A 13,068-nucleotide genomic window follows, 5' to 3' on the forward strand; every position below is an offset into this window, starting at 1 on the left:
ACCAAGGCATTCCTAAAAGGATATCACTAGCTTGCAAAGACACAGCCAAGAAATTTCTGCGCTCAACATAATCACCAATTTTAATTTCTAAATCATGAACTTATTGTGTTCCATCAAATTTAGTGCCTAAGAATGCAGCTTTTATGCGATAATGAGTTGGAACAATATGTAAATTCAATTCTTTTACTAACTTTGTAGAAATAAAGTCACGTGTGCTCCCATCATCATGTAAAACAATCTTTTTGTTACTATGCATACGAAATTTCATTGTTAATAATGAATGAATATTTGGTACACCTGGTAAAATATATGAAGCATCACCGATATCATCATTGTCTTCCATGAAATCTGGCATATCTTGATGGTCTTCATCTTCAGTCGCTCCCAAGTAGTTGATGTGAATAGTTGGCTTCTTGGATTGACAATTTACTACTAAGTGTCCAGGTTGTTGACACTTGTAGTAAACTATAGTCTTGGATTTGGAAACATTATTGATAATGATTGGAAGTTTAGGTATGTTGGGATTTGGTTGAAGAGATGACTTAGGGTTTGGATTTGTGTTTGATGGTAAAAGAGGGGGTTGTGTCCAGGATTTACAGAAAGAAGAAGGAACAAAGTGATTTTGATTGAATCTTCGAAAGTTAGAATTAAATTGCTTTGTACCAAAGCTACTGTTAGTTGGAAATTGTTGTGGTCGCTTCTCTCGCCCACGAATTTTGTCGTCAGTATCATGGGTTAAAGAAATCGCATCCTCCATAGTCGTTGGCTTGAACATGTTCACCTCCGCATAGAAGTGACCAAGCAAACCAGGCATATACTTGCACTTGTGGATCACCTCAGGAATATCTTTAAGCATTCGAAGTTGCAATAAGGCACTCCAAAAATGCTCAGTGTATTGTGGAATAGGTTCATGATCTCTTTGTTGCAGAAGATCCCACTGTTTGATCGCTTTTTCGTGGAATTGAGGTGGAAAAAAATTCTGCAACAGTTTCTTTTGAAAGGCCTCCCAAGTAGTAGGATAATCAATACTCTTGCAGACAACAGTCCACCACCATAACGATGCTCTGTCCACTAGATGGTTAGTGACACATTTGAGTTTATCTTTTTCGACAAACTACTCTTCATTGAAATAATCATCAAACTGACTGATAAAAACGAGAACCGTTTTTTGGTCACGCAGCCCATTAAAAGTACAAAATTTGAAATTTCTTTTATTTATCTTAGCTTCTTTCCTCATAGATTGTGCTTCGAGTGTCGCATTGATCATACTTCGTATAACATCTTCAAGTTGCCGTCCATCTTGATCGACAGTGTATCATTGAAGAGTAGCCAATTAAGCTTGCAAAGTTTGACGCGCTCTTCATTCCTCTTGTAGTTGCATCATAATTAGGTCCAATTTTTACTCCACCGTTGGTTTCTGGTAAATCATCTTCAGCCATAAATTCTTCCATGGTTTGATCGGGCATCCTGCAAAATCTCAAACAACCTCACACACTCGAAATCTCGTTAGAGGGTTGAGCGTAGCTCAAGTTTGGGTTTACAAGGCTTGCTTTTTTTTAAAAATATGCATTTTTGCAATCTTTCTTCTTTGCAGTTACGGTAATTGATGAAGGTCTTCTTCCAAGTGGGAATAGACTGCACGTGTCAGTTTGCTTGCTAGAAACTGTCTCTGTTAGGTGTAGGTATGAACAGGGGCTTGTTGAAGCTTACGAGAGTAGTTTGGGAAGAGTTTGGTGTGAACAATTGCTCTGGGAAGATTGAAAATTGAGTTTTGAGCCTTAATAAGACTTAAAAGCTTTATGATTTTTTTTGGAATTCGACAAGACGGTGGCATGTTTTGGGTGACGTTGATGCCAATTAGTTTATACTGCCGCCGCTCACGATGAAATTTGGGGCTTAAGCTTTTTAATAAAGCTTATTAAGCTTTGTAATCAAAATAATTGAAAGTTGCTTATTTGTTTTCTTTGAGAATAAAGAACTTGCAAAGGAGCTTCTCGAGTGGTCCTCCATCTCCAGAGAGTGGTCCTTCGCAATCCAACATCACAGCAAGGGCTTCTTCACTGCAAGAAACACGCTATATTGATGGTTCATCGAGAGGCTGCCTATAGAGCCTGTTCGTTCCAAGAGATTCACCTTTGCGCGAGATGGTAAGCGATTGGAAGCCCTTGATCTCAACTTCGCTCTGGTACCACTGTATGCAAATCGGATGCTGGATGCATGCATAGCGAGCACCTGAAGGTCCCCAAGAATAAAAGAACTCTACTAATGCTCATGAAACAAGAATAAAGATTTGCACGACGTAAAGAAAAGAGACAAATTGGATATAATTTCCCCCCATGCCTTGTGTGAGTGCTCCACAAGGCATGTATTTATAAATTTATTAATCTCCAAGCTAAAAAATAGCCCAATTTTACAATTAACATGCTTTGGCTTTTGTGTTTACTTTTACAATTAACATGCGTCCCAAAAGTTGGGCTGTGCCCAAATACAATATCCAATAATGAAATATCTAAACTGAGCGCCTATACGTATACAAAATAATAAATATTTGTTAAGCACTTCGATAAATAAGTGCGTCTAAATAAATATTAACACAACACCTTTAATGATAAGGCACACGCGCATTAAAAATGATAATTTCTTCTAGGTAATTTGAATACATGCTATCGCCTAGTGCTTTCCAACACCACTGCTACACGCTCTACACATCAACTGAAGCATTCACAATTGTTAGAAAATAATAAAATTACATCGAAAAAAGTGAATATATAGCATTCTTTAGCTACAAAATGAATAAATAGGTTGGAACTCTGTCCTAACCTTAATTTAATACGAGTGCACTCTAAACTCATAAACGTCCATTAATTTAAATATGTATTTTGTGGAACCACCCGCAGTGGAATCACCCACGTGTACATTAAATTAATCTGATGCCTAAAAAGGACAAGCATCCTTGTCAACTTCTTGCACAAGGAATCCAACTTGTGTAGGAGCCCCGTCAAATAAATATAGTTTTACGGAATCCACCGCAAAACCTCACAGAATCCATCGGGGAATAAAAACTCACAGAATCCACCGTGGTCTCACAGAATCCAGCATGGAATATGCCTCCTGGCATCATAATTAGATTGTGGAGAATGGGCTTTAGTAACCTTAATGTGAGAAGGTAAAGGATGGCCAATATGCTTAACATCTTGTAGATGAAACCGCTTAAGGACCTTCTAGATGTACTCCTTTTGTGACAAATAAAGGAGCCCCTTAGAGCGATTGCATGTAATGCACATGCCAAGAATATGTGAGGCGTGTCTCATATCCTTCATCTCAAAACTCTTTCTGAGCTGACCTTTCAAGGCATCCAACTCATCATGAGTGGTCCCAACAATCAATATATCATCCACATAGAGAATCAAAATCATAAGGTTGCCATCACAAGCCTTCTTCATGTATAAACATGGATCTATATCACTATGGAAATATCCTTATGAATGCATAAAGGCATCAAAATCATAAGATTTCCATCACAAGCTTGCTTATAAACATGGATCTATATCACTGTGGGAATATCCTTGTGAATGCATAGAAGCACCAAACTTGTGGCACCATTCGCTAGATGCCTGCTTAAGGCCATAAGACTCTTTCACAATTTGCACATTGAATGTTCCCTTCCATGTTTAGCAAAGCCCTTAGGCTACCCCATGTAAATCTCATCATGCAAATCCCCATGAAGAAAAGCCATCTTGACATCCATTTGATAAAGATCCAAGTCAAGCTGAGCAATCAAAGCCAGTAGCAAGTGTAAGGTAGTCATCTTCACAACATGAGACAAGACTTCATTAAAGTTCACACCATGTTTTTGCTTGAAGCCCTTAGCAACCAATTTGGCCTTATAGCATAGCTTGGGGCGTCCAAGGGTATTTTTCAACTTGTATACCCACTTGCATAGTAAAGCAGGCTTGCTACTAGGAAAATAAACCAAATCCCATGTATGTTTTTTCTGCAATGAGTCATGCTCTGACTGCAAGGCCCTCTACCAAAAGTGACTATCACCTCTGCACATAGCCTCATCATAAGTAAAAGGCTCACTGGCATTTGTCACCGTAACATAATCCATAGAGGGCTCAAATCATATGGGTTGTCGTCTATCTCTAGTAGACCGCCTAGCTGTGGGGCTTGTACATCTTATGGAGCATGAGGGACCTGTGCCATTGGGACATTAGCTTTGCTATTATAGGTTGTCTAGCTGGCTATATAGTAGCATGAGTTTCCTCTTGAAAGATCACCTTCCACACTTCAATGACATGCTTGGGTTGCTTATGCATTTTCTCCTCGTGAAAAACAACATCATGGTTGCGGATAATGTCCCAAGCATGCAGATCCCATAGGCGATCTACATCCCCATAACCAAGAAAGATGTGTTTCTTAGACTTAGAATCTAGCTTATTGTGCTTGTCCTTGGGTACATGGCTGAAATTCTTACAACCAAAGACATACATGAGCATATGAGGAAGGCTTTCTAGACCATACCTCTTTTGTAACATGATAGTCAAGAGCAATACATGGGGACTGATTTATCAAGTGTACGGCAATAGTGACTGCCTCATCCCAACGTTAGGGGAGTTTTGAAGTCTCGAAAGTACCTTTTAGGAGATAGAGAGAGAGTGCTCTAGACCAATAGGAGCAAAGCCTCTGTAGCCATACCTTCTCTGCAACCTGATAGTCAAGAGCAGTACATGGGGATTGATTTATCAAGTGTATGACACTATTAACTACCTCAACCAAACATTAGGAGAGTTTTGACGTCTCAAATGTACCTTTTAGGAGATAGAGAGAGAATGCTCTAGACTAGTAGGAGCAAAGTCTCTGTAGTAGAACTTCTATTTTAAAAAAGAAAAGAAATCATTTTACAAAAAAGATATATATATAATATTATAAATTTGTATTATCAATATCTATTTTTAGCCCCTTATATTCTTGATTATGATATTCTTTGCATTAATTATATACATTCTAGCCACTTTTGTTTAATGATATGTCTAGATTAATGATAATGATTGGTTTAATCCAAATTCAATTTAGCAAAAAGCTTGTCACTTATTTTTTTCCCATTTCTTTTATCTCTCTCGTGTTTTTTCCTTCTTTGTGGTAGCCTAGTCCTGGTGCGTAGATCCGATGCTGTACGCTCGCGTAGTGAATGCTGGAAGGTCCCCAAGAACAATAGAACTCTACTTTTTGCACAAATTACAAGGTAAAAAGCATGAACGACATGAACAAGAGACCAATTGGGTGCAATCTCCCCCCATGCCTTGTGTGAGCGCTCCATAAAGCATGTATTTTATGTATTATTCATCTTCAAGCTCAAATAATAGCCCAAATTACAAAATAGCAAGCTTTTAGCTTTTGAGTTTGCTTTAACACAAAATAGGAATAAAGCTAATGGACGGTGCCCAAAGAGTCTGGCATGCCCAATACAATGTCCAAGTGGAAATAACATAATTGTACGCCCATGCGCATACAAAATAATAATAAATATCCAACGCCTCAATAAATAGGCGTGACAAAATATAGGCGTCATGCCTAAGGTATGTGCCCATCAAAATATAATCAATAAATCGAATACTCGCTATCCTCCAATGCTTTCCTCCGCCACTGCTGCTATCTCTACACATTAACTGAAGCATTCACAATTGTTAGTAAAATAATACAATTAAACCGACAAAAGTGAATACCTAGCAATCTTCAGCTACATAAATAAATCAACTGGTTAGAAATAAATCCTAACCTTAATTTATTACGAGTGCGCACTCTAAACTCATAAACGTTTATTAATTTAATATGCATTTTGCAGAATCACCCGCTATAGAATCACCCATGTACACACTAAATTAATGAGATGCCCGAAAAGGATAGGCGTCCCCATCAACTTCTCGCACAAAGAATCCACTTTGTGTATGAGCCCCGATCATCAAAGTTTACGGAATCCACCGTAAAACCTCACGGAATCCACCGTGGCATGGAATCCACTGTGAAATATGCCTCCTGGCATCAAGTCCTCTCTCTCTCTCTCTCTCTTTGTGCCATGGATATATAAATTTGACCTTCAACAAGGCATTCAAGCTCCCAAATCACATCCATATCAGTGTTTAACTCATTCCAAATAGATGGAAGATGGATTCCTACTATCACTAGCAAAAGAAATTGGATCATCATGCAGCAGACAAAACGTGGAAAAAGATGAATATATGAGAGCTCGTTCATCTCTGCTTGGAAGGGTAGAATTTGAGATTTCAAGCTTGGAGTAAATAAGAATAGCATAAAAGAGGTATTGGTGCAACATGTGTTTATGCATAGAGAGCTATATTTGGAACCTAGGACTTGAAATCTTCCAATGCATAGACCAAATTATAAGAATTTGATTCTTAAAGTATTTATTTTCTTGAAATTGGTTTAAGGTCTTCCATTATAACATTTGTTTGTCTTGTAGATGTCTACCCCTCTAATCTTGAGGAATGGCAACCGGTCAAGTCTATTGTTGATGTTATGAATGGTTTGATTGAAGAAGAAATGCACAAAGGTAGAAAAAAAAAGCTTGTAGAGACTCTAATATTATTTTATGATAATTATTATATTGTCCCCATGCAACACAACCAATGGGATCAACACCTCCCCTTACTTTGCCAAAATTTTTAAGCTTTGAGTGGCCTTTGCTAAGTCCAGCTACTCATGAGGGCTATATATGTAAAATATTTTTTGAGATATAGAGAGTGTTAGAACCTAGTATCTCAAGTAGGCTAAGAAAATTTACTTTTTTAATGCCTATTAATATATTTGTTGATTTCTTTTCTAATGCTAAGATAAGAAGATCAAAGGCCATGCTTTTAGTGAAGAGACTAACATAGGATCATGTTATACAATTTGTTGATGAGGGATAGGACACTAGAACATAAGGAAAAATTATATGTAAGATAGATCAAGACTCTATAGCTTGTAAATATATGGTTGCTACTCAAAATTTCATACTTAGCTTTTATTATAGTAGACGGCATTATGTTGGTGGTAGTCTATTTGCTTTAGACCAAAATTTTGATAATTTTAGCAAAGATCCTATAGTGGATCTTGATGTTTGGTTCAATGAGGATATTATTGCAATCCTAAATGTTAGATCATCATGCACACTATATCAAATGAGGATGGATTTACAGAATGAAGATATTGAACTACCATGCTCATTTGTGTTCCAACTTAATAACAAATGAGTAAGTTTTTATATCATACTATATCTTTTCAAGTGTATCTCTAATTTCACTTTTTGATTAACAAACATTTGTAACATATTTTTTGCAAATATCAATGAGTAGAGAGAAGAATATACAATGCAAAGATATTGAAGAAAAGATCTCTTTACTATCAATGTAGAATACATGTATAAATTTTGTGGTAATTTTTGGTTAGTCATGTCCATGACTTATATACACAAGGGCTTACAAGCAATGATGCAAAGCTACTTCTTTTTGAGAACTTTTCTTAGGAGAAGGGATATCCTTTTTAGGAGTCCTTTTGCCTTTCTTTGATGCTTTGGTTACTTTAGGTGTTGAAGGCGTAGCTTCACCTACTGCAGTTATATGCATCTCCTCTCCTTCATTGTTCAAGCCCCCATTACTGTCCATTCTTGCCGGTTGCATACAATTGACCATTATGTACTTCATGACCTTTGCTCTTATATATTAAACATGCTCACTTGTATAGCTATCCCTTGAAAATATTATACATTTGTAAGAAAAGATTTTTAGTTCGTTGGTATTTTTTACAATGGACTATATTATTATCATCAATGGACTATTTTGCAATGAACCTATATCTTAAAGTTTAGTATCTTTCACATTACCTTTACAAGTTTATCATCATTGAGATAAATAAACTTAACCAATCTTTTAGCATTTGCAATTACTCTCTAGCCACAAGATTGACTATCATCCTGATGAGGACACTGCAACCAGCAATATAATGTAAAACTACGAGACTTGTTTATAGTAGTTTATAGAATAAATTTTTTTATTGTGTTCCGACCATACTAATCAAGACCTTGCTGCAACTTGCCTATATTTCATTGTTACAAGTAAATTAGAATGCATGTGTTCTGACCATACTAATCAAGATCTTACTACAACTTGCCTATATTGCATTGTTGCAAGTAAATTAGAATACATGGAAGGCTTTTTCTCTAGCACTTCAATTAAGCTTTTTATATAGCTCTGTACCAAAAAGACAATAAAATTTAGAGTACTTCCAAAAAAAAGATCAAAATATCAAGGAGACCTTAGATTATATAACTTATAACTTAGCATTTCCAAGGCTTCCTTTCATAGAATTGATGAGAAAACATTGCCTCTCCACACTGTTTATTCCAATTAGGCTCTAATGAGAACTGAAAAAAATCATACTTTAATAAATTAACAAAACAAAATCTCATAAAATCTAATAGAATATCAAATTACTTGCTTTTCATTGTATGGAATTAGAAGGACCTCCAAAGTTTCTAAGTCAATTGGATTGAACCAATGATCAAATGCACTTACATCAAGCTCATTCCTCATATCTTATGAGAAAGATGGATTAAGAACCTCAATTTTTATTATATATCAAAGAGGAGCTCATGCATTACATACTTATCAAAGAAATGGAGATAGTGAGCATAAACATGAAAGCTTATTGCTAGAAAAATATAGTGAGTAAAAATAAATTTGGGTATATTATACCTCATCCTAGCAAGAAGAATAGAGTCATTTACTTCTCTCATTTTATTCTTGAGGATTTGAACATAGTCAGAGTAAAAAAATATCATATCAGATCTTCTGTTAATATCACTAGGTAAAAAGCAACATACATTGAAGCCCTTAGGATCAACCCTTTTAAAAAGGGTAGGTAGCTCTTTTTCAAAAGATGGTACCTACTCTACTTCCTTTTCTTTTGCCTTCTTCCTTCTATACTCCTTCCATTTATCTGCCTACTCTTTTTGTGGCCTTTTCCTCTTTCTCATGTAGTCTTGTGTCATTTTCATGGGTAATATCTTTAATCTTAGGACCTAGATCACTCTTCATTTTCTACATGGAGGTACATTTAAAAGATTGAAAGTCTTCATATCAATAAGGGGGAGTGGCTCAAGGACCTTTGAAAATCTTTATCTCAACCTCCTAACAATTATCATATCTTTGTCCACAAGTGTAAGTCTTGAGTAACACAAATATAGGAAACTTGAAAAAACTTAATCAAAAAATCTTTTGCATCCTCTCTTTGATGCAATTGAGAGCCATTCTTGTCCATCTAAAACTATCAAGTTTATGCTCGTCACAAATTTCTCTGAAAAGCCTTTGAAAGGGTAGTTTTGAAATTGCATTATCCAAAGTTTTCATTGCACTTCTAATGTCCTTCAGGTATCTAACACGTTATGAAAACTTTCTCATTGGCTTTGATTTCCTTGTAAGTTTGGAAGGCTTGGAGGACTTATGGATCTTTGAAGCAAGGCCATTAGGATCAACTTTCTTCTTTCTTGAAGTAGCCTTAGTTCTAGCCATTTGAAATCTCCAGATGAAATTAAAAAAACTCAAAATTAGAATAGCCCCAAGTCAAACAAGCTAACATAGCCAACGATCTTATGCATCTAGAGTTGTTAGCTTGATGTATGCCATAGTTGCTACACATCATGAAGTACTTGAATGACACTAGTGTTTGCTTCAAAGTGCATGACAGATTACTTGCATATTTGTCACACTATATTCTATTGAAGTAGGCCTCCCATGGCAAAAAATAAAGTCAAGAGAAAGCTAAATTTTTTAACCTTGACAAGATTTTACCCCAAAATAGAAAAATGCTTCAATAGTTAGTTTACTGTTGATAGTAAAAAAATATTGATTTTAAATGATAAACCCACGAAATAAGATTCCAAATGTTTGAATAACAAATCACACATATGGCTAATAATCCATCACAAAGCTTTGAAGGTTGTTTTTGTGGCATAAGGAGGTTCTTAGTTGTTTATAATATCCCAAACATAATTTCATTGCTAAGATGCTTAATGCCTTTCTAATCTATCATGATCATAAACTTTGAGAACATTAATTTATGTTTCCACCACAGTGGTAGCCCAAATTTTTACCTTGACCTTGACAGGATTTTACCCAACGTATGAAACGCAAACTGAGCACTCTACGCATGAGAGAGAGCTATGCCATTTTCTCATTTCATACATCAAAACTTTTCAGAGAAAATTAAGAGAAAATTCATTAACAATTTCAAAAATTACATCTCTTTTGAGTTAGCCAAGATTTGTCAAAGAAAATTATAGGCCCAAGACTTTAGCACGTTGTATGCTGGGTAATGAGATTTTACTTTGTATGTTGGGTATTGAAAAATTTTGAGCTGTAATAAAGTTATCTCATGTTGGTGAATCAGAGTAGGAAAATAGCCTAATGTTTGAAAATTTGCTTTTGTGGTTCAAAAATTTGTTTTAAAAGGACCTTTCCTCACATGTGTGGCGAGTATGTCATTGTTGCCTTGGAACTTATGCCACGTGTCATTGACATTTTCGGATGTTATGACACTTTTATGGCATCCTTTTTCAAGTGGAAGAGAATATTTCTAGCCCTTTCTTTTTTAGTTTAAATATAGTCTTTTTGAATTAGTGCATGGTACCTTTTTCAATTAGTGTATGGTGACAGTTGATAAATAAATAAACAAAGTTAGGCTGGTGTTTGCGCAAACTTTTCTTCCATGCACTTTTTTGTCTCTCCCACAACCACATTCTTTGTGCATCGCAGGTCGAGAGTATGTGTACCATTCTTAGAAAGCATTACATTTCCAAGGTAACAAACTTCTATTTGTCATTTATTTGTGCAAGCATTGAAAAATGATTGAACGAGGTGCCTTAAGGCATTGAAAATGATTAAATCAATTTATTTTCTTGTGAAAAAAATTTAGTCACTCAATTTTGTTGAATAAAACGCGATAATGACAATCTGCAAATCCCCTTTAACTTCCTTTATCACATTTCATAAGTCTTTAAACCAGAAATAAAAAATGCTCGATAAAACACGAAATATGATGCCTACTTTGCTGCCTAAAGACTCAACTCGCATTTTATAAGGCAATTCTCTTTTGATTTCACCCTTAGCATAACTAAGGTCATCCAATTGCAAGTTGCAATTCAGTTGTTTTCAAACATGTATGATATGTTATGCAAGCATTTGCAAAATTGGAGTATAATATATGGATTTAGACATAAGAAATGAGTATAATAAATTGTCAATTTGGCACATAGTTTCATGTTTGTTGGTCCAAGAGGAGGAAGAGGACATTGAAGGTTTGCTCAAGTCCCCTTGATGAGCATGCTTCACATCAAAAGGGTAAACTTCAAAGCCAAGTGTGAGTGCCTCACAAAATGTCAAAAAGCCAAAAATGGCATGAAGGGATTGATGGGATTTTTCTAGCAATATTGCTTTGATCTTGTACATATGTAAAATGATAGGGTTTTGATGCTCTATGTGTACCAACTTACACCAATTTAAATTGCCTATTTGGATGTGAGAAAATATTGTCAGAGAGAGAAAGAGGAGAGAGAAAGACTGCAGAGGAGAGAGAAAGAGAGTGACGAGGAGAGAGAAAGACTAGAATTGGAGAGAGAAAGACAGGAAAGATGTAGAAGCCATGGAAGCTTGGAGCAAGAAGGGAGAGAAAGATTGTAAATGTATTGATTTGTCAAAAGATGTGAAAAATTACAACTTCTCTCCTTATATACTAGTGTCTATGTGACATGGCATATTATTAGCATTCTAACTATTCCCAGCTTCTTACAATCCATCCCTTCCCAAAAGTTTTTGTCCTAAAAAACAAACCTAGAAAGAACTAAAGAAAAGATGGATAGAACAGAGTACTACTCTGTTTTATAGCTTTACAAATGGGAAATGAATGAAAGATTATCATTACAAGGGCTGAATTTGAAGAACGGAAAGATGACCCCATTATATACATGATTTGAAGAACTTCAGAAGCAATTGGAGCCATAGAATCTTCAACAAATAGTTCCAGAAGAAAGTAGACAGCTTGCTGAAATAACAGTCCCTGCTGGACCAAATCTGCCATAACTTTTGATAGAAGTGTCCAAATGAGATGTACCACATATCAAAACGAAGCTCTTGAAGAGTACTTTAAGCTCATGTAGATAACTCAATTCTGAAAATGAAGTACGACAAAAACTGTTCTAAAACAGCGTGCTGTCCTGAACCAGTCTGCATCAATACTAGCTCCAAAAGCAATAGACTTCAGCCACCAATGTATCCCTCAAGTATGGATACTCATCCAATATTGAATTAGGTCTCCAAGAAGCCTCTTCAGAGGGTAAACCTTTCCATTTAATCAAATATTCCACAATAGAACGCGATCGAAGCTTCTTTTCGCGCTGACCTATAACAGCCTCTGGGATGTACTGAACAAGACCATCTTCATCAATAGGTGGCAGCTCATCAACTAAATCCACTGAATCACCATAATAGGGCTTGAGCTGACTAACATGGAAGACGTTATGAATCTTTGTAGAAGAGGGAAGCTCTAGTCTGTATGCCAAATCTCCAATCCGCTTAAGGATCCTGTAAGGGCCATAGAATCTGTGGGCAAGCTTATTACTGGATCCATCTTTCAATGTAGAGTACTTGGATTTGGGCACCTTTAACAAAACCAGCTCTCCTTCCTGGAACTCTAAAGGCCTCCTCTTCTCATCAGCATACATCTTCATCTGATCTTGAGCCTTCCTTAGATTCACCTTACATTGCTGAAGAAGGGTCTGCATTCTTTCCAACTCTTCCTTCCCATGAGGGTTGATCTTTTCGTTAAAAATGACTGTGGGTAGGGGCACCTTGTAACCATACAAAGCCTCAAAGGGTGAAACTCCTATGCTCGCATGAGTGGAATTATTATAAGCAAACTCAGCCAGGTGTAACCAAGAATCCCATGAGGTTTGGACATCATAACAAAAATGGCGAAGATAAGTCTCCAATCATTTATTAACTCTCTCTGTCTGTC

The sequence above is a fragment of the Lygodium microphyllum genome, chromosome 7, assembly GCF_053477565.2.
Source record: "Lygodium microphyllum isolate KBCC chromosome 7, Lygodium_microphyllum_v1.1.10, whole genome shotgun sequence".
In the NCBI taxonomy this organism is placed as follows: domain Eukaryota; kingdom Viridiplantae; phylum Streptophyta; class Polypodiopsida; order Schizaeales; family Lygodiaceae; genus Lygodium; species Lygodium microphyllum.